This window comes from Lineus longissimus, chromosome 12 (assembly GCF_910592395.1).
Source record: "Lineus longissimus chromosome 12, tnLinLong1.2, whole genome shotgun sequence".
Taxonomy (NCBI): domain Eukaryota; kingdom Metazoa; phylum Nemertea; class Pilidiophora; order Heteronemertea; family Lineidae; genus Lineus; species Lineus longissimus.
In genome coordinates, this window is record NC_088319.1 from 16993091 (window position 1) to 17015699 (window position 22609).

Genomic DNA, 22609 nt, shown 5'->3' on the forward strand with positions numbered 1-22609 from the left:
TTCTACTTCATGGCAGCTGAACGATGCTCAACTATAAACGAACCCTGAACTACGGTGGTATATCACTCTGTCTTCTGTTCATACCGAGATGTACCCATATTAGCTCCACCTCATTATCAGCTCTACTAAATCATCAAGAACAATGGCCTATCCTGCTACGTATAGCTAAATTGGCTAATGGTATTGCAGCTTTTATTGCTCAGCCATCAACACCCGGGCATCAACACACGGTTTAAAATCGAGTTTCTCCTTCCAATTGCTTCCCAACGATTGAACCTGTTACTGTAAGCAATGTCAATAGCACGAAACCAGAATACTGAAGATTAAACAACAACCACCTTATACAATTTACCTCAAATAATTTTTTATGAAATCTGTGCATTGTTTTACATTTCACCGTAATGGTGCGTGGGCGAGTTCGTTAAGAAGATACGAGCCTCAGGTATAATGTTATTTGCTAATTAGTTTTAAGGTTCACCGATTTTATTCAAAGCAAATATAATCCTTGCGTTATGTTTTAGGTTAAAGTGATGGAGAATTTCATGATATATCATTTCGTTGTAAAACGAATGCAGGTGTATAAGAAATACATGTTTCATTCATGTGTCACCGAAATATTACAAAATAATCACTGTTTTCTACTGCTCTCGCCTGCAACTTAATTAATACATTATTTTCTGTTTTTCCATTGGAATGGAGTAGGAGGATAATTTCTCAATATAATTACTTTTGGGAAATGTCGCTCAAATCAACTGAGTGTTCGCTGATTGTACCCTAAAATGATGACTGAGTGCTGTAAAAAATGATTAGAAGTGTACAAAAAGATTATCACAAATTAAGCACTGAAAGTCTGATTCAGGAGTGTAGGTTGTTCCATCGTATTCGCCAAGCCCTTTCTGCGGTTCTACCAGTTCATTTTTTCGAAACAAGCTGCAACTAAGGCCGGTTTTCCTGATTTTTAAGATCGTAATTTTTAAGCCCTGCCACATTGTGTGCATCTTGCTAAATATATCAGTCATGTTAAAAAAAGAAACATCCATCCTCGAGCATAGAATAATCGACAATCACATAAAGTGAGAATTGCTTCTATGAAAAATACTTGCATTACAATGCACTCTTTTTTGTTGCGGTGGATAAAGACTTGGTAAATATTCTGCGTTCTATGGTGGTGTACCGCCGACGCAAAGGAAGAAAAATATCATTCTTCAAACAGAAAACGTATCGGTAATGTATATACCATGAAAGACGTCAATACTGAATGAGATGCCTACTCCCGCTTTCTTCAATCATGTCGATATTCCGTCTCTTGCTTTCCTTTATAATCTTACAAAACGATAAGTTGGGATTTATTTCCCAGCATGACTGAATTCACTCTGTCACCGGGTGATAAGTGAAGTAACTAAAGGTTTGCCCAGAAACTTTGATGATAAATGGCGCCGATTTCTGGAGGCCGGCCATCTAGGAAGTCTACAAATAAGTCTAACTATACCACCGCACATTAACCCCACATCCAAAGAGCCTTTAAATCTCCTGCTGGCAACCTGAGCGACTGATATATTTGTTTCATATTCTATATGTACCCGGGGGATTTGTAAATAAGGGGACGAGAGAAAGGCTAGGAGACAATATGAATATCGAACACACTGAGTTCGCGGCCCTGTCTGACTTGCTAGATACACAGACGCAATCTCCCGGGTAAAGGGGCCGTCTAATTGAATTTGTAAGTTACTGTGAGCAGGGGCTGAGCTGAATCACTATTCTCCTCATCCTCGGTGAACAATGTTGTGCCGCTGCTAATACGGCTTGTGTAGCTTATGGAAGCGCCAGATATCACTGCGGATGATGTTTGAGCGTGGATGGTTTACTGATGTGTGTGTTGAGGGGGGGGGGGGGGGTGTAATGTGCAATGGGTAGTTGATGAAGACATTGAGTAGTCCATGGTTAATGACACCTATAATGAGGGTAACCATATAGATAAGGACACCTGTTGGTCCAATTGATAAGGATTCTAGATGGGTAGTCAGATAGATGAGGGGAAATTCAGTGTATAATCATCCGTCAACACCTTGGAGATAAGAGCGCATAAATGAATCCGTTGTTCCCCAGACATTATATCATTGGCATTTCAAATTTCTTCACCAGCAATATCGTGATGGTGAACCATTGAAGTTGAATAATACCTTAGTGCTGTGACGTTCCCATGAACGCAGCGCCCGTAAACAACAGTCTAAATCATCATCACGTCTCTGAGCGATGTGTTGAACGCGATGACTTCCTCATCGTGAGCCACAGTAAGCCGACCAAATTGACCAGTGACGCTGGGGTTGATAGGCTTGTCCGGGATCAATCCGGCTGTACACGCCTGCTGAGGGAAATTAACTCGTAATCGAATTACTACGAACAGAACTACGATCTTGCCTTGTCTCGTCTTTGCCTTCACCGAGAGTTAGTCAAACATAGCACTTGGATTCGGTCGAAAGATTTTACGACACACCCGAAACCTCAAGAAATGGATTGCATCAATAGATATGTTCTCTACATTTTCAATTACATGCCCCATTGCATGAGGAGCCTTGAGGCTTTCCACCTCTTGCACTGTATCAATATAAAGACATAATTTACGGCCGTTTTGTTTACTCGAAATATTGATTCGGAAGATGGAATAGTACGAATCGAGCAACACGTATTTGCATTATGTCACTTTCTGGTGAACAGGAAATAAAACCAGGTACTTTATACTATTCGCCAAAGCACCCTGGCCTTCAGTCGTTGACATTATTTTCACTTAGCGCCAATGTCTATTCTTGCATAGTGATACTAAAGCTCTATTACTTCCACCGATAATCTGCTACTTGCCGGGCCATCGGTAATTCTCCCGCCGATTAAACCTGTCTAATCGCCGGGGTGCACTGACGGCCGGTAGTATATCAGCACAGGGTGTGCAGGATATCTAGTACATTGACACGGGTTGTGCAAGATATATCATGGCAAGAATGCACTCTGACTGACGGCATGCAGTGGGCAAACATCAACACGGGGTGTACAGGACAAACCTGGTCCAGGCTGTAGACTGGCCTTAAACACGGGGTCTGCATGATGGCCAGAGTGCACTTACGACTGGCAGTATGTGCTAACGCGGGGTGTATATCCGTCAAATCTGTTGTACATTTGCACCAGAGGTACCGTACCACTATTCGATACAAAAAAGATTTGCTCAAAATTAATTTCTTATTCGCCTTTTACACTAAATCACATCCAAGCTAGCGCTTTTCGATACCAATCGCTTTTATTCCGATGGAAATCTATAACATTGTCACCAACAAATATAACCATGTTGTGCATCCAATACATCAAAAGCCAAACCGCTAATAGTTCTCTTTTATAGCGTAACAGTGTTCAGCGTGTAATACTTTAGATTGCAAATACCATCTCCTTTTTTATGCTGTAATCCCTTTGTATTATCATTGCATTAGCACAGTCGTATCGGCGCTTAATGTATTTGTTATTACCGCAATGCATTAACCTCTTACACGCCGCTCGTGCTCCTTTTCTGCGTACAGTGAACCATTGGTCAATATTTAACGATATCATGAATATCAGATCCATGGTTTTACGTTAGGAGTGCATGTTAATTTCATTACATGTGAAGGACAAACTTCAATATTGAAACAGGGCATTAGCTTATCAATCAGTTTGTGGAGACAGTATATTATGTGGCTTACAAAGACAGGCACTTTGCCAATAATCCAACATACATGGAACGTCATACACACACGACCTTATTCATTTCGCTATACATTTCTGGCAAGATTTTAGATTCAAGCTAAAAGCTTACAAGGATCATGTAAAATGATATGAGCAAATTAATAAGATCTTAAAAGAGAATCGTATAGGAATCGTAGCGGGGTTTTCGTCATTGGTGTTCTGGTCGATCTACATCACCCAAAGCTAATGACCCTACTGTGATATGTCATCTCCATGTGCTGTATATGTGATATGATATGATGTAGGACGGTCTTTCTCTGTGGCAGGTATTGCCAGGGCTCTAAAATATAGATTAGAGAAATCCTCATGCTTTATGACAATCCTTTATGACCCATGAGTTTATAGAGCACTTGGCGACTCTATCAAAGAAAACTCGGACATTGATCAGAAAAATTCGGAAACATCCTGGAAAAATATGAACGTTCTAGTAAGATTTTGTGGCCGTACTGATGGTGCCCTAGTTCGATTCTCAATTGTCTTAGTGACGCTGTGTACTCTATCGTTGTAACATTGGTCGGACATTAGCCCGGAGGCAATAGGTCAAATACATATCACACATTATTGATTATACTCAGTGAACTTACTAATCATTGTAGGTGCAATGAAACCAGCAATTAGTAAGTGATTGAGCCCAGTAATGGCCTAATACGATTGCTCGTTCGTTGGGTACGATATGATTGGGATACAAGGATATGGTGAATTGCAGCTGCTCTTTCAGATCGGATTTGACAATAATGATATGTAGAAAACCAGTTCAGTCTAGCCAAAATGCTAGAGATATAGGCAAACGTGAATTATAGTCTTCAGGGCACTAGGTTTAGCTCTGGCTTGTGGGAAAAGCTCTAAGCGATTGGAACCAGTTGGTTTTAGGAAGAAATCTATTATCCTGCTTCAAATTTACACGTAAGAAAACCTTGGAATGAATTGGGGTTGGACGATGGGGAGGGGAGGGGGTTGGGTAGGACATTTTCTACTTACAAAATCACAAAATCACGGTAGAGCCTGCTCACGTGCATACTTCGACACGTCCAGGTATTAAGGTTACTGTCACCCGACTTTCTGAAGCACACGGTATCCTCGATAGTGTTACAGACGTCATCCGCTTGGCGTTGTTGTTGAACAATGCATGAAATCACAGCAGAAGTTGCCCTTTAAGGGCTTTGAAAACAGGAATGTAAACCAACGGTTTCAGTGGGAACCTATCCTCGCTTTAGTCATTTTCACATCAAAAGGAGGTCTATGTCAGGTGCCTTGCATTTCAGTTGATTAGATATCGAGCTTGATCAACTGCTTCTCAAGTGATTTTAAGTAACACTTCGAATTTGTCAATGCGCCATCCTAGCTTGAGCAGAGAAGGTTGCCGGTGAATAAGTCTTGACGAAATGGATCCTTTAGGACGTCTAAAAATAACCCTCTTTCTTTGGGAGAGCCAGCGCGAACCACTTGGTCACCAGATATCCGCTGCGCTAACAGCCCATTACCATCTTAGTTATGTGACAGTAGGCCCGGAACTGCTATGCTATGCAAGAATGGTCTCCCTTATCACCACGACGTAGGTGGATCCTCATAAGAAGAGCAGAGTAAACAATTCACTACGAGCTACATTCGTGCACAACGTCCACGTGCAGGGAATCCCAACATTACATTCGAGAACAGCTGATCTAATCCTGTTTGGAAAAGTCTGATGCTCACGGTGGAAAAATTCGTCACATCACGTCATTCCTGGACCTGGAACAAATCCCAAGAAGTCACACGTTTACGGTGGTTTAGACGTGGCACAAGCATAGCCCTCCATACCAGTTACCTCGTGTCTTACATGTACACTGAACTACCACCACACTGCAAGCCGTTGACAGACAGAATGATCGGAGCATTACAAGCTCTTATCGACCCGGTTGGGTTGACCAGACTACGCGGTTCTTCCAACTCCTTTGAGAGGCAGCCAACACCGTCTTATCGAATCATTCCCATCCGCGGCAAGTAGGCTACATGGTGCATACTGTGTCCCCGGCGAACCTGGGAGCTGCATACTGACTGACCAGGATCACTAATAGCACTCCAATGCTGCCGTACTAACTCAAGAGGATATTCACAAAAGGCTTTCCATGTTGACACATTGATGTACCATTTACGTCCCTGTGTGTGATTTGTTTCAGGGATAAATTTTTGCACGCCATCGGCAGTGAAAGGAACCGAGCCGTATTTGTATGAACTTGCTCCAGAACATAAAGTGTAATCTTGTGAACATGACGTGCAACCGGGCGATCTCTGCAAAACATGTCCTTGCACACTCTACTTAATCCTTTCCATGCACATGCACGTAATACACGTATTAAATCTGTCGCTGCTCGTTCACTGACTCCGAGCTTTTCCACTATCAGCATCACAGGCTAGCTCGTGTCCATCTAGGGTCCATCTTCCGGATGTAATCCTTCTCGAAGCTACATCTAACTGCTCCAGCTCCTTCACATTACCAAACACATGCACGTCCACTTATCCTTCTCTACATAACCTTCCCAATATGCATTCGCGCGGTCACATGCCATCATCAACTGTCCCCGTTCCCCAGGGTGTAATCCTCACCGTGCTATGCTACCACATCCAGCTACATTACACGAATGAGCATGCACGTATATGTCGTGTCTGTAATAGCCAGGCACTGCTCCTTCTGCATGTGCATCTGTAATTGTCATAACCATCAGAGGCCACCCTGGCGCAACATTAGCACGAATCAAAGCAGTAGCACACTCGGATGAGTAAGCAATGGCAATGGCAAGAAGCCGATCATTCCCGGATTGATAATTCATAAAAAATCATCATCCATGCTCAGGTCGTGTGTAGTCTTCGTGAGGCTCCTCGCGTGCATTGTGTGAAAAGGGATCAATGGTCTATGGTGGCTGTTCGGCGACTCTATGGTAAGTCGATATCATTGGTAAGAGAGATATCTCTGGCATCATTTGGTGGTCTTTGCTTTGCAATTAGAAAATTGTCTTAGTAATGCCATTGGTGATGCTTGTGCGGTGATGATCAAAGATCTGGGCAAGCGGTATAGGCTGACGAAACATGTGTTCTGATGACTGAAGACAGGAGAAGGTATTCAGTTGCAGATTGCTTCCAGGGTAGCAGATCAGTTGATGACTCGTCTTGGTTTCATTTCCTTTCAGCATTCTAATTGTCGGAGTAATTATTGAGAGGAAGGCGATAGTTATTTAGGTGTTTGTGTTCTTGGTATTGGAAATGGTCTAAATCGAGTGCGTTTGGGTGCATGTGGATTATTAGGTGAATTAATGGTTAAGAATCTGTAGGGGGATGCAGTAAATGATAGAAAAAGCTGTAGTTATGGCTTATCAAGGGTGGGCGACCCATTGATATACAATGGGTCGTCTTTTAACTTGTAGCAAAGATGTCCATGGTGTTTGTCAACTGTTTACCAAATTCGACTTGTAAGGAAATATCGGATAACTTCGGGTGTTTGTCTGAAAAATCTGGAAAAGGTCAGAGAAACCCTTTGAAACTCGGAAAATGTGTCTTTCCCACGTCGAAAATCCAGATGATATTTAATTTTTTTGTAAGTGTTTTATTCAGTTTCGTATATATGGCACTCTACATTGATTTTAAGATTCTTCTGAGTTTCTTAGTTCATATCTTAACTGATAATATTGAAACGAATCTACATGTACATCTACACGAAATTGAATAAGATCTTAGCCAAGAATCTTTCGAAGAATCCATCAGTACTTTCGACCTGGAGGTGACCCCTTCACCAAATGAAGTTCATCTATTTACCGAGGCCTTTTAAACTGAACGTGTCCTAGAAACCGTTATCACACAATATGCAAACTTTTTCTCACACTAGTTTATATGACTGTGTTTCCCCAATAGCCGGAGGTGATACCGAATATCACAACGTAAATGAATAACAAGAAATTATGACTGTTCGTGATACTTCCAGTTGAAGGAAGTCCAGTCGAATAGGTTTAAAATGGTTCAAAGGAGCCTTGCTGTGGTTCCCTCTTATGGTTATAATCTTGTGAGAGATTTCTCAATGGCCAAATTGAATACTATTTATCAAAGAGAAAGCCCTGTATTTGTGGGTGGGGATAGGAAACATTGGGCTTTATGTCGAAACCAATACCATTTGGGAGGACTGCACTTGGTATACCGCTGTTTGACAACACCAGCCTGCAATATTGTGACAAAAGTGGGAAAGAATCAATGTAAAACATCAAGTACAGTTTATCAGAACCACAAAGGCGAAGTTCTGTCTTTATAACGTGACCTCTTGATTTGTCATTTTGTCATGAAAGGAGAACTTTATTCCATTCCTTGACATAATATCTGGAATGCTGTGGGGGCTGGCGTCTGTGGGGTTAACTCGGTACAGAGGATAGTCGTACAATACTTTTTAGTGGTATCAATTACACTCACATTGATATCTAAACATGACTTAGAAAAATCTCAGGTTTCGTTAAGAGATCGGGTTCAACTAGTCCAATAATTCCATATTTCCAACAGCAGGAACTATTGAAATTACCGCACTTGACTCGCTAGCATGTAATGAGGTTCACAGTTCGCACCATATATTGGCTTTTTAAGTCTAGACAGAGGTATGTGGTCCAAAAAGGAGACCATTCACATTATGAATATCTCTCATAACAGTATTTCTGAATGTATATCGACGATTTTGGTCAAAGCAATGAAGTGTTCACCAGCACGTTATCATCTTCACTAAATGTCTTCTCGGAGCCAATTCAAGACATTATTACCGAGAGATATGCCGTATTGGTTTGCTCACAAAATCATAGTTAGTGTACAACTACTGTCTTCTGTTAGCAACTTGGAATTCAATCAAAACCTTAACTTTACTTGAGAAACCTTTAGCATGATCGGATGCTTGGCCATGAGTTAAAATCTTACTACAGATTACAGAGGAAATGTTTCAGTGTCAAAACGTTCTAAACGAACAGAAATTGGTAACATTCTCTGTAGTAGACCACAGCACTATGGATGAACAGTAGACGAATCAATGAATTCTTCGCAGTGGTTTGGTTGCTTGGCCAGCCATGGGTGAAATGAATGACTGGAGTAACAAAGTGCAGACTCCAGCTTCTCCGCATCTCTATTACATTGTCACTTCCATGATTAACCAGCAGATATGATGGAATCGGTTCAGGGCCATCAAGTTGGTAAATAGACCGAGGCGGAGTAAACAGCCGAGAAAAGCGGGGTTGATGATCGGAGTAGCTAGTGATGCTGAGACGGAAGTCCTCAGCTGAGTTTCACTGGGAACATATTCAGCCAGAGTAGACTCGGAGTGACCCACTGTAGTCACCAGGATTGGATGTAATAAAGTGAACCCACAAGGTTAACTTTTTGACTGTGTCACAAATCTGGGGTAGACGATCCCTGCAGGAGACAAAAGGAACTTGAAGCAGAAACCTCAATCAATCAGAGAGTGAATTTGGTTTAGGCGCAAAGAGACCAACTCTAGTTGCTTTAGACAATAGAAACGAGATTTGGGCTGAGGTGGTTTCACAAACGTGGCAAAAGATAGACCTGGCGGAGTAAACAATGAACCATCAGCAACAAGTGGTGGTCGAGCCCAAAAACACGAATTACTCGATGAAAGAATTCAGTCTGGGGTATTGAGAAGCAACTTTGGCACGAGCTGCTGCCATCAAGAGAACAGGCCAGCCAATGGAATTGACAGATTTGGCAAATATTGAAATTATAATGAAACACCAAGGAATGTCCTCCCAAGTAAGTCCCATCCCCATCTGTATGGGATGTTACGATCTCGGAATCCTGTGTGTGTCAAGAACTCGCGAACTGAATTCTATTCGTGGCTTCGTGCTAATCTGCTGTGGCCATCTCGTAAGATTACTGGAGCTGCCACTAACAGGTAGAGATTACTACTTTTTCGTCTGGAGGACTTCGTGAGGATTTAAGCCAGCCATTAACTTCTGCCTCGGATCTACCTCTACCAAGCGTTAAGCGTATGCCCAAATTCAGCTACGTTATTGAACAATCATGTACATCCTTAGATGAGCCAATGGGTGTACATCGGACGTTATGAGAGGAACCAAACTGAAGAAAAACGCTTTATTTTGAACCAAGAGATATGAGCACAGATATAGTCGAAAGCAGTTGACCAGTATTAACCTTGTTGCTCAGATGAAGAGGAAAAACGCCGTGAACGAAGTTTGTGTAGAGGTATAAAGATATATTCCGTACAGCCACTACGTATCTGATTGGTGCAGAATTCGGCTGAAGCATCTTAATGTTTTTTTCAAAAGGTCTCTGCTTTGTCTGTTATCCCGTCGTTTGTATTGATTGATCGTGTTCGCATATTGAATTACCTTGAATCGGACAGTGCACTCTCGGCCACCTCAGCTCCGCTACCAGAAAAACGAGTGTGTCTTTCCTATCGCCGTGCGATCTTCTCGTCAACAAGTTATCGTATATTCCAATGATATAGTAAAGAATCAAGTACCTCTCACTCTGACCTTTGGCCCGATATGAAAGTGACGAAATGTGGCTTCAGTAAGGTAGGAGGAATTAAATGCTTTCTTCGTACTTGCCCAATTTGCTCGATAAATGGAATGAAGAAGTTGATTCAAGGCAAAGGCATGGTCTCCGGTTGGATCTCCCGTAAATATGGAAGGGACGATCTACCAGACTGAGCGGTCGTTTAATTTGAAATTTGCACCATCGAACTTAGAATAGGTGCTGATATTTACAAGCAAACGAAGCTTATTATCACACCCTGAGTATGACCGGAATAGATAGCCCGCGGTGCCACCCTCACAAACATGCCTGTCATCTGAGACTTATTGGTCCTAAGAGGCAGTCTCCCGGGGGCAGGTGGCTCGTTTGAAGTTTGATCGATCTGTAATGGCGGAGCTGTGACTGCTCATCATGACACTAGCGGTGAAGCAAGGCGAACGATCCTGTGGTGTCCTGTTAAGGTCAAATGAAGGAAATCGTGAAGTTCATTAGGTTATTCCAGCAGAGGCTATCACGAATAAGGAATTAAAGTTATGTGCGTCATGACATTTGCTCAGTACAGAAGGAAGCGTTTCGTTTTGGCACCACTGAGGAGAATGTCAAGTTGCAGGGGAACCCAGACTTTGGAGACTTGAGACCATCGTGTTCGTGTCGAGAGAGACTCTGACCTTTGTTACCAAATAGAGCAATGGAGCATCCTCTTTAATGTGAGGACCGGACTGCTAGCTAATGTTTTGTGCAAAGTCATGTGATCACTACCTTAATCATCTGTCGGATCTTGAACGGAGTTTGAACAACATGGTAGGACTGACTGTATGATGTCGATTTTGCTGATGTGTAATACCTATTAATGGATATTCCCACCAAAAAGTCGCATTGCCGAAAAGCACCATGAGACGGAACTCGGCCAGACGATCTATTAAACCACTGCTATTGGATTCACACTGGGGGTTCAAGAGTGTTGGTTGACTATTGACGGGGAGACAATGGAGCGGGGGTTGTTGCATCCGGAACCGAGCCATACTTGTTAAAAAAGTGAAATGTTAAGATTGGTAAAAATGTGAGTGGAATAGACGTCAATGCGGACTGCATTATCTCAACGTCGGCCCTTAGGCAATTGACGTAGAGAATCTCTATAATTAGTTCAATGAGGACGGCATTTTTCTGCATGTTAGAGTTTGGCCTATGTGCGCCCAAGGGTCCAGACCCAAATAAAACCTGCGAGTATATTAGACCATACCCCGAGACTATCAATCACGACAACAAACGGGGCGGTGAACTGTCAAAACATAAAGTCAGCACAGGCGACTTGAGAGCCCCATTATTACATTTAGCACTCAAGATAAAGATGGCGGCCTGCCATGATATTGACATCATGGGCCAATGAACATACGGCATGTGACGTGGCCATAACGTCATACTTCTATTTGAAGATACGCTACGCTGGAATGCGACCCAAAACACCTGTTAAGACCTCTGAGTGTTGTTGAGATATTTGGCACCATGCTAGTCTTGCTTGGGTGGGTTTTGCGTGTCTACTGACAGACCTGATGGGATCTTGAGCACGGAGACGCATAACTATGTCATGTTATTTCACCTCAAAAGGCACAGAATGAAACATTGCATATGGAAGAATGCGACTACACTTTACTATCGTTGAATAGTGCATCTACATTCTCGATGCGGGTCAGTGCTGAGATTTTGTTTTACTCTTTCCATATTCAGAACCCTCAACGTGATATTTCGGACGATCGGCTTTTTACTAAGTACAAGATGAGTTGTGTTGGTTGAAAAACAAAATCATTGGAGAATGAAAAAAATACAAAATAAGAAGCGACAGTCAACAAGCGCCGAAGTAAGAGACTTAAGCGACCTCTCAACAAGCTGTAGAAGGGAAAACCAACCATATCCTCTCCAACGCTTTGATTCAGTGTGACTAAAGAACACACAGTTCCTCTTCCCAATTGGAAATAAAAGAAGGATGAGAAGGCTGAGTTGGTATGCAAACAATGCCGAGAGCTATGCGTTTTGCAACAGTTCTGAAGATATGACTGAAAACGTTACAATAAAACGAGGCGCAATTATTCTTCCTTTTATCAACTTACTTCCAAACCCATAAACCAATACTTGTTGTCTGATTAGACCAAGCCACAGTCCCACTTTGCACCCACGTAGATGCTGAATGTAGCCGACAAGTTCAATGGCTGGAGCATTGTTGAAACCATCACATTTACTTGGCAACTGAATCACGTTTGTTTCCACTAGACCTTATTGCCACATTCTACTCAATTTGTTGCGAAGTCACCTGGGTCTAATCATGCAACCGCCACCCCCGCCATTAAAGACATTTAGCTGTTGTGGTCGTTTTAGCTTCAGTGGTTTGGGGACCGTTTCCAGTGTTACCGATCTGCGGAGGTCGACCATTGTCTCCCATGTCTCTTTCCTCGGCCGGGTTGTTCAAAATCGCGTTTGCTTTAACGGTGTCGTTTTGCTAACGAGAACTCAAATAGGATTAACTGGGCGAGATAACGTCGTTAAGGATTCACCGTGAGGAGTAATGTGAAAACTTGCCTTTGAACATCCGGATCCTGGCGGGTTAGCTCTAGCATGTTATTAATATTCTCTTGCCCATCTTACAATACAGCCTACGAAATAGATAGATACATACGCAGACCACATCTACTTGCCTGGAAGTTGATTTGATCATGGCCGCAGTGGAATCAGTTCATAATTTAATCACACGTGCTTATAACATTACCACTCCCACTCCAACCGTCTGGTCGCCTTTGACCTACCCCAGTACCTATTAATCAAAGGTAGCCAAGGACTGGGTAAGCGGATTTCAGTGGAATTTACTTAAGGGACGCAAATAACCACACACATTCAAGCCATAAGCACCTTCTTAAGACTAAATGTACAACCTTCTGTCAGATACGGATTCAACTGAATTCCGGTTGAGCAAGTGGAAACATGAGAATACTCTAGAAAGTAGTTATTTTTTTACTAAACATTTAGGGGGTGGGCGGGGGGGGGTTAAAGCCAACTAAGTCGTTGGATAGTCATGATTTTTGCTCTATGAATTCGAAGCCAGCAATTTATTTAAGGATGTCCTAACCAAACCACCAAGTTTTTCACCAATGTTTTTGTTGGTACAATGTTGTGCCATGGTCTACAAAATGTCTTTGTCAATGGGAAGTTAGTTATGCGAAATGCATCAACGAGAATAAAATAACTTAAAGAACGTTTCGCTCGGAGCTATATGAACGTTTCAATGGAAATAGCCATAAGGTATGCACAGTGTGCCACGCAAATTAGTGTTTTATCATCTTGATAAACAAACCATGAAGACGAATCTGCCGGTGAATGGAGATGGTAAATATGTTTTCCCAACAAGTTGTCTCCAAACCTTGTAGGACATGAAATGACTGACACGTTAAATGCGGATCCCAAGTAGTGTCCGCCGGTAGTTCTGCGGCGCTCTACCTGGGTGGTTGTCGTTCAATTTCCTTAGCCGTAGATGAAGTTGGAGACAACGAGGGCCCTGTAGATTTTGCCTTCCCTGATGAGTTCCACTGAATTATCGAGTTGAGGGCTAGACGGCAACGAGAACATTATCAAGTTCAACAATTTTGAGCGATGTGATGTAATGTGGAAGGAGGAGATTCATCCTCTTTCACGAGAATGTGCTCCTATTGGGAGTTGAACCAAGCATTTACGGAGGATTCGGGAACTTCGAACTTCTGTTTCTCCACTGGCCAATTTGACAACATAATCATATACTTGAAGGGAACATAGGGACCACAATCGAGGAAAATTCTACCAGACATAAGATGGATACATGATATCTCGCATCTGAAATTAATTTGTATTCCTAAAAACCTACAGGTTTCAGCAAACCAGTCCATCCGGAAGCTTTATACGATCCTTTTGAAAAATGGGTGATGAAACGAACCACGCACATCTCACTGACCTGACGTCGAGCACGAACTGTGGGAGAGTGTTCTGGGAAAATAAGAGACACTGCACAATTATCACTGATCTTGTTAAATCAAGGTGATTGAAACATATATTCCAGTTTCCATATTACTATTCAGTATCCTAGAGCAAAGTGTTATGAAATCGGTTTAAGAATCCCAAAATACGAACCTGTCAGGACGCTCTCCGATTGCAATACATGTGTAAGTTGTCCTTTTCTGATTTCACGGCTTCTTATAAGTTTTGAAAACGCATGCGGTTATTTCGTGACGCAAGGCTTAGTATTAGAGGCAAGACCAATCCTATGCACCTATGCCTAATGCCTATACGCATATGTTAATGATCAAGTCAATGAATAGGCATCCGTTGGTTTGAATGAATCATTCTTATTGTGTAAGCCATTAAAGTCTGATGACGTCCAGCCTCCTGTCTTGAAAAAGGCACAGGCAACGGGTAGAAATTAACAAAGGACAAGAAAGGAAAAACTGTTCCATGCGAAGCAACCACACCTTAAGGGGAAATAGACAAATATTCCTTCTCCCTCCCACACCTCGCAAACAAAGGCTTTCGTAGCGCGGTAAAAGTTCCTAGGCAAATTTTTCCGTTCTTCGAACTCGAGGTTGAAATGGTGAATTACAAAGGCGTGATATGATCACCGGGATGTGCCTTCAGGGTGATGGAAAAACGGGATCCCTGACTGCAGTAGATAAAGGCCCATTTGTTTGATTAGTTTGTTTTCTTGGTTAAGAGAACGACTTGACGTGTACAGTTGCCGCTTGCTGTGTACACAGCCATCTTACACGGGATGGTTCGCATGCTATAGAACCCTTGGTGATATTAAGTTTGTCGCAAATCATCAATAAAACATTCTATCACCGAATGAATGGTTCGACTAATTGATGGAGTGCAGGGCAAAACAGCAATATAGCAAATTAGCTGCTCTCGTTACCTCCAGTTTAAACTGGTAACCCAAAAAGATGGAAAACTGTGCTAAAGATAATGTTACCTTCGCCTTGATATACAGTTCCATCTAACGGTATCAGACCTCCAGGATTTTTCTATTTTAGCAAAGCAAAGACCTCTGTACCGGAATTGTAACCCTTACCAGGAACTCGCCAAAATAGACACTGACGAATCAATTGGCGCCATGGGAGTAACCACGCTTTGCTCTGAATGCTTTGTTCAAACTGGTCATCGCGCTTGTAAAGACCAACCATCACACCATGCTATAAAAACATCATTATTAGCAGTATTTGTCTTCGGTTCGTGCTGGCTGTGACAACATTTGGAGACAACTGTATAAGTGTCCGCGGTTGTTCTAAAGAGTTATATTACGTTAACTCAGTCATGTGGATTACTGAACGAGATAATGCCAGGTTAAATTTAACACTAAGTAAGTGTAAACCTTTTCGAACAAGCAGGCCCGGGTCTGAAGGACTTCAAATGTGGGTGCAATGGAAATCTATGTCTTAACATGTAAAATATTTTCCTAGGTAAAATTTTCTCATAACCGAATCACTGCAATTTGGCACTGCCTGCTACCAAAGGATATCACCACTTCCCGACCCCGATAACATTGAATTCATGCATTTGTGAACCATTGCGTAGTTTTGCACCAAACATAAGTGTCGTAGCTCAGCATGATGTCGCATTTTCCTAGTACAACCAACACCTCTCCATACTTTTGACTTTACGTACTTCATGAAAAAAGTCTACCCCAACATTTGCTGGTTGTCTGCCGGTTACTTTAGGACCAGTCAAGCGCCGCGAGGAATCAAAAGCAGTATTAGACATATAGTATAACGCACAGAGATATGAAAGGATACCTCACATTTAAAACTGTAAACGTCCTCTTGACATATTTGAAATCAGTTTAAGTCAGAGAAAGCATGGTCTTTTGCCTTTTTGTGCACATATCACTTTTCGACTTGCTTATAATGAGTGACCTTTTGGCAATCGAGTGTGAATCTGTAAGGTGACAATAAAGAGATCAGCCGAGCTGACATGTTTTTGTGAAGGGTTGCTCTGTGATCTTTCATTCCTTGATTGACTCTCACCTGACGTTTACATGTGTTAGATACCGAGGCTATTCATCGTGTAAGCCGTGGCCACCAATGTCTGTGCTATAGAAAGTCACTATGTTAAAACTCACAAAGGTGAGAAGTTGTGAGAAAATCTATTTGAAATGTGTTAAATAATAAGTATCCGAAGGATCGTTTCGATTTGATCCAAACGTGAATTGCAGTTCTTCATCATCTATTATGACGTACACTGGCTTGTTTTGAGACAATCAACAGTAACCTAGTATTCTGGGACCCCTTGAATTTGAATTCTAAGGCAATCACAGTTGATTTGCCTGGGAGAGACATTATGTTGTTCTGAAAGGGACAAAGTCACTTCGACAAACAACTTATAGAGAATTATGGAAGCCTATGTAGAATGGTGATTAATTGCCAATTTTGTAACTATTGAGTTTGAGTTGGTAACATACCATATCTATGTAGCCATCTTCAGGTCTGGTGAAGAAACCACAAACAAATGTAAGTTCCTGAAAACCAGTGTTGAGCATTGGATTTGGCTGGCCTAAAGCATTTTCCATTGGCCATATTTCAGTTTTTACCGCATTTGACCATCTTCTTGCCATTGGCATCTTCAGTTTGTTTTTGTGCCATGTAAGTTCTGGTGACCGATAACCTTAATCCCATAGATCTCACGGAATGTGTGAGAAATACTTCTCATTGTAGCCGACCAGCTAATTTACTATTTAACTTAACAGATAAGTCAGCTGAGAGCGATATAATAAATAGTGTACGGGTATTTTGTACATTGAATTGAAAATAGAAGAGGTAGAAAAAACAAATTCCAGTGCGAGCATAACTTGTTTTGTTTAGCTCGACTTCCCGCGGAGGGTTTTTATACTTGTTATACATTTAAAGTTGAGAATCGTTTATACTCTACTGTCTCATGTGTTAAGAACTTTTGTGAAGACCTTTCATATACATTTCTATCGGTTTTTATTTGGCGTTCGGACGCACTTTGAGATAATGCATTTAAACTTTCGTATGTAAACGGCAAAGCTATACTGTTTAGCTTTTGCACTGTACCACTGTTTCGGTTTCTTTTAAGGTTTACGTCCTCAGCGGGTGATCTCTTTGAAGGAATGTCCTAAAGGGACATTTTCACATGTGCCATTACCATTTGAGACTAGACCGAAAACAAAGACGTCAGGCATGCTTCCCCCCATCTGACATATACTTCGCCAATGTGCACTAAAGATTGAATCAGCAGTAACGACAGCTTGTACTCATCCGGATATCACATCGGCATGAAATTTTCAAAATTTTGTCAAATACAATGAGATGCATTAGTAACGAAATGTGGCGGCAATAGTTACCGGTCCAAAACAGTCCAGAAGTTTTGTGGATGTAATTGGCATGGAGTAGAGATTATAGTGAGTTAGACCTGGAACTGTGTTCCTCAGGGTTCAAACCAACTTCGCACAAAAAGTTCTTCGTTGAACACTAAAGCAACAGATCTAGAACATTGCAACTCAAATCAACAGCAGGGGAAAGTCACACTGGGTAGCTAACCCTGAATGCAACTGAACTGATAAGCGGCTACCAAATGATTGACAGAGAATACATTTTATATCCCCTGTATGTCGAATAATCTCGATTCGGTGATCGATTCGTTCGACACGAAGCGAGTGTCATTTATTCATTCATGTCTAACGTAATGTAACCCAAACCAACGTTACTTTTATTCTCAAAAATGAAAATGTTTTTCATAAATTATGAATAAAGCGCTAGCCCTGACTGGTCAACACCCAGACTATGGCCTAATTGTTAATTTCAAATTAAATATGTGCACAACCCGAGCGGCTTTCAGTACAGGCATACCCCCAATCATCTCTCCACAAAGGTAAACCAGTCCTTCCGGTGCGGAAAGACGATGTAAATAAAATCCAAATACATCTCTTTTCAAGTGTACACACTTTCCTTTTGAGGCTAAAAAGAGGTAAACACACTCTCTAAAAGATTCACCACTTGTCAACACTTTCATTTGACGGCTTAAGGACGGTAAATATTCCCTTAGAGACTCAAATATTGGTCAATTGCTTCACCTTCAGAACTCAACGATATCCCTGCTTCCGAAAGACAAGATTCCTCCTTCAAATGGGAAGTCGATCCTTCGACAATAGGATTACTTTCCTATGTGCGGTCTATCCTTTGTATTTCAATATTGTTTGCAGTATATTACAGACTGAAGAGGTAGGCTCACTATGGGTCAAGTGGCCTGTTCGAGACGCCGACCGTCATGTAATTCTAACTGCTACACACTCCGGGACAAATATATGAATTGATGACGGGGTTTGCTTGTTCCGACATGAGCAGCAGGTCCGCTTGTGAATGTCCTCGTGAAGGATGCTCCCGGAACTAAGTTTCTCCAACTCAAATATGGAGATCCTGCTGGAACTCATACAGGTCCTGGCGTAACTGGCATGTCTGGCGCACCCCGCCCCGACAACAACGCAACTCTATCATCAAAAGAACCTGACCAAACCTAGTTTGGGAATCGAGAACCACAATTTTTACGGTTGCAAGCATCTGTGCCGCCCATATCCGGATATATGCTAAATATAAATTTGAGAATTTCCAACCGCACCTGTCGATCGGGATTGGCACGACCCTGGCGTTCCCTCATACTCGTATGAATATAGTAGGCGGTGTGGTAATAAATGTCACTGGTAATAATCACCTAATAAACGAAGTATCAATTATTCATAAAATATCCATGAAAAGGACAACGGTGACTTATTAAGTTTCCTGTCAGAAAAATGGCATGTAATGTCTACGGGACTTGTGTAGTAGCGTCAGTGCCATCCGGGGTGAACCTTTAAGAGGAGAAGCTATACTTCTTGGGGTCAGTTTGATATTATCAGAATGCTAGCAATAAAAGCTCTCGGCACACCTGACTGAGTCAAAGAAGTCAAGAAATTCCTATGGCACGACTCAAGTAACCTTCTGATCTGTCATTGTCTGTACACTTTCTGAGATCTTATCTTAACTGTTAAGAATGAAACATATTTCATAGTCGAGGAGTATCATATCTTTCGTACTGTTGGTTAGAGCACATGGGTTAATGTCAGCGAGATCATGTCGCAAATAGGACAAAGCCGCAACCAGGAGACCAGGTTAAGACAATTCCAATGGTGGTGAAGTCTTCACGTGGTTTATGTGGGCATTGCTCACCCAATTGGAAGGTTTGAGCGGGCTCATCCCTGTTGTTACCTAGCGCTGATAGAAATATTTGTATTATTTGATTAAGGGTTTCTCTTCATCTCTCAAAATTTAAATCTTCTCAGTTACACTTTGAAAATTATTGTAATTTCAAAGGAGGAACTAACGATATTTGTTGGTGATCTAGTGCATATCGCTGATCTTCTTCGGAAGCTTAGTAAAGGATAGATTTCTGAATCTAAACCACTTTACCATATCCGTCCAAGATGCGATAGAAAATGTTAATTTGCCCCTCGAATGAGAGTTATTTAGTACGAAGCAATATGACGGATTTCGGCTCCTTTTATTGAGAAATGTTTAATAATGGTATTACTTGTTACTAGTTTGGTGTGTGTGTGTGTCTTGATCTAAACGGATATCTGCGGAGTATCTGGTGCAGTTGCATTCGTTGAACTGTAATGTTCTAGATGACGAACTGTACTAAAAACAACTCCATAATAATCCCATAACCGTCTCTTTACTGTTGCTGTAGATAAAACTGACACTGATGCAGTTGCATTTGTTGTACGGTTATGTTCTGGATAATAAATCGAGTGAAATCTTCGAACAGTGAAAGGTGTTGGATACTAAATTGTTTGATTGTACTTTTTTTTATGTTTTTTACAGTCATATTCAAAGCATAACTTTGGCAGTCCGTTTCAATCGGTACTTTTTCGCACAAGCCCAACCTTAGGAACTTCGAAGCATAATTAATGGAAATGTTGTACATTATCGATCACGTACCTGTTTAACCCATGCGATGGGTGGGGTTCGCCGCATGTCTTCTAAGCCAGCAAGAAGGGTAAGACCTTCGACCGGACAACCCCGGATCCAGTCCGAATTGTATCAGGACCAAGACCGTATCAGTCATTGACAAACAAACACTGAAGGACACAGTTAAACAAAAGATTGACACTGCGACAGTGATAACATCTAATAATTTCACTTAACATCCATTTTATATAATCCACAAAATATCCCTTTCTGTGTTAATTTGAACACACGAGATGAATACTCCGAACTTGACCGGTGCAAAACCCAAAATGGTGTGCACAATGTGAATTTGAAAGCTGTTATCCGATTGGATAGCCACGATGATGATGCGCTTGCATATTGGCCAAATTTGACAGAAATAGTTATAAAATCGATTTAAATCTCAAAGGCCCTGCTATTTTCCGTTTATACTGTTGGACAGACACCTGATTGAGACCTGTTCGTTAGTACTCTTGTTGGCGATATATAGGTCATTTATTCAAAGTGAAATAGTTCAATATGCGTACACACTTTTCGAGTGTAACTATGTATGCCTAACTAAGCGTGTTCTACCAATAATGAACGCTATGCACGCTTGATTTGAACTCTTCAAAATTGTTATCATCATTTTCTCAAACCCATTACAGGAACTGACAATAAGCGTTGAAGTCGAACAGTGAAATATTAAAATGCACAAAATGTCTATTTTGCTGATTCGACAATGGGCTTTGAAATAATTTTGCCAGGTTAAAGAATGCTTAAACGCTGTAATGTGTGAGTGTTTACCAGGGGGCCTGGTTTCAATTAGGATACTAAAATGAGGACTATCATGCTTGGTGAGCATATTCTAGACTTTAAATGAAAATTGTGTTCACTTTGGTGGCTATTCAAGCACGTGTTGCGGCCGGTTCAGATTGGTTTGAGGCAATGATTTAGACAGACATGACAGAGGTTGGTTCGTCCCCCTCTCACAGCAAAGCGGTCGGGGAGCAAACTGGTCCTCAGGAGTCGACGTTGTCCACTCCCTCGTGAAAGTACAGGTCTATACAAGATGCGATCAGCGTTTCGATTGAAAGGACTGCCAGTGTGCTCGTTGTTCGAATGACAGCGGATAAGGCTTGCTCAAATAAGTCTTGTTATATGCTGAACTCAACTTCTCTTTTGTATAAATCCCCTCCCCAAACTGCCCTCATCTCACATCCCCTCCCCAAACTGCCCTCATCTCACATCGATCAACTGCCATGGAGTTTTTAATCTGGTGTGCCAGTCGTAGCAGCCCTCCCGTATCAAATGGGTCCTTTCCTAATTTACGGTGACGAATTAAGGTATGGTTCTAGAAGGACCCGTATCTTTCAATACCTCTGATGTTAAACGTGCATAATAGACTTCGTCCCCGTGACACTTTATCCTAGAAATCCTAGGACTTTTAAAATTGTTACTCTGGCATGACGCAGCACATATCGTTCGACGATTGCTCAATTTCCCATAAACCATCACCGAATACCAAAGGTTAATGTGACAAAAAAACAGAACGAGTGAAATAGACTGTCGAACCCGCCTTTCTAAAGTGGCATCAGCAGGGGTCAAAATAAGTGTGTAGATCTCAAAGAGGAATGCACGATAATGGCGAATGCTTACTGGAGCTAGAGGTGCTGGCCTTCAAATGGTACCTCAAATTAGGCTCTGGTATATTTGATAGAAGCCTGAAGGGGGCAGGCAATGGGTCAAGATTTAGGGTGACGTTGGAATGCATAGAAAATCCGCTTAGCGTGCCCGTATTAAAGACAACAGAACCACACTTCTTTAAATATCAAAACCAATCCAGAGATTATTTCATGTCTTACCTTTGGCATTTACAAGTGAGTTGAACTAACATTCGGTTTCTGCCGACAAATTTCATGACATAATGCGGCTATCACTATATCTGTCATTCATGTACTTAATACACTTTTTGCCATATAAAGCATCACGTTTATTAATAGAAAAATGATGAAAATGCCATATGAGCGGATTACTCTGTGGAAGCGATAGGCGATCTTTCTTCCGTGTTTACATATTTTTATGACTCGTACATTGAAGCGTATTTCTCAACTAATTGGAAAAATGTCCTTAAACTTTTGATGGTATTTACAAATAGACGCTATATTGACCTTATTTAGTTGTATTTAAAGAAGTTATATCAAAATTCTTGAGATGTGTCTGAACAAATGCTTTGTAATGTTTTATGCTTAACACTAATCCAAAGTATAATATTTAGAACTTATACTAATGACTCCTAAATAAATCGATGTACGCCACGACGTACCTGATTTCTCAAAGGAATGTGGTAG

The 22609-nt window shown here is 41.5% G+C and overlaps 1 long non-coding RNA gene across 1 annotated transcript in view; it reads right to left on the reverse strand.

The window, feature by feature from the left end:
- Positions 1 to 20552, reverse strand: part of LOC135496889 (uncharacterized) — a 33025-nt gene extending 12473 nt beyond the window's left edge. The window contains exon 1 of the long non-coding RNA XR_010448731.1: positions 20271 to 20552. This is a non-coding gene — a long non-coding RNA (uncharacterized LOC135496889). The remainder of the gene's footprint in view (positions 1 to 20270) is intronic.
- Positions 20553 to 22609: the final 2057 nt, after the last annotated feature.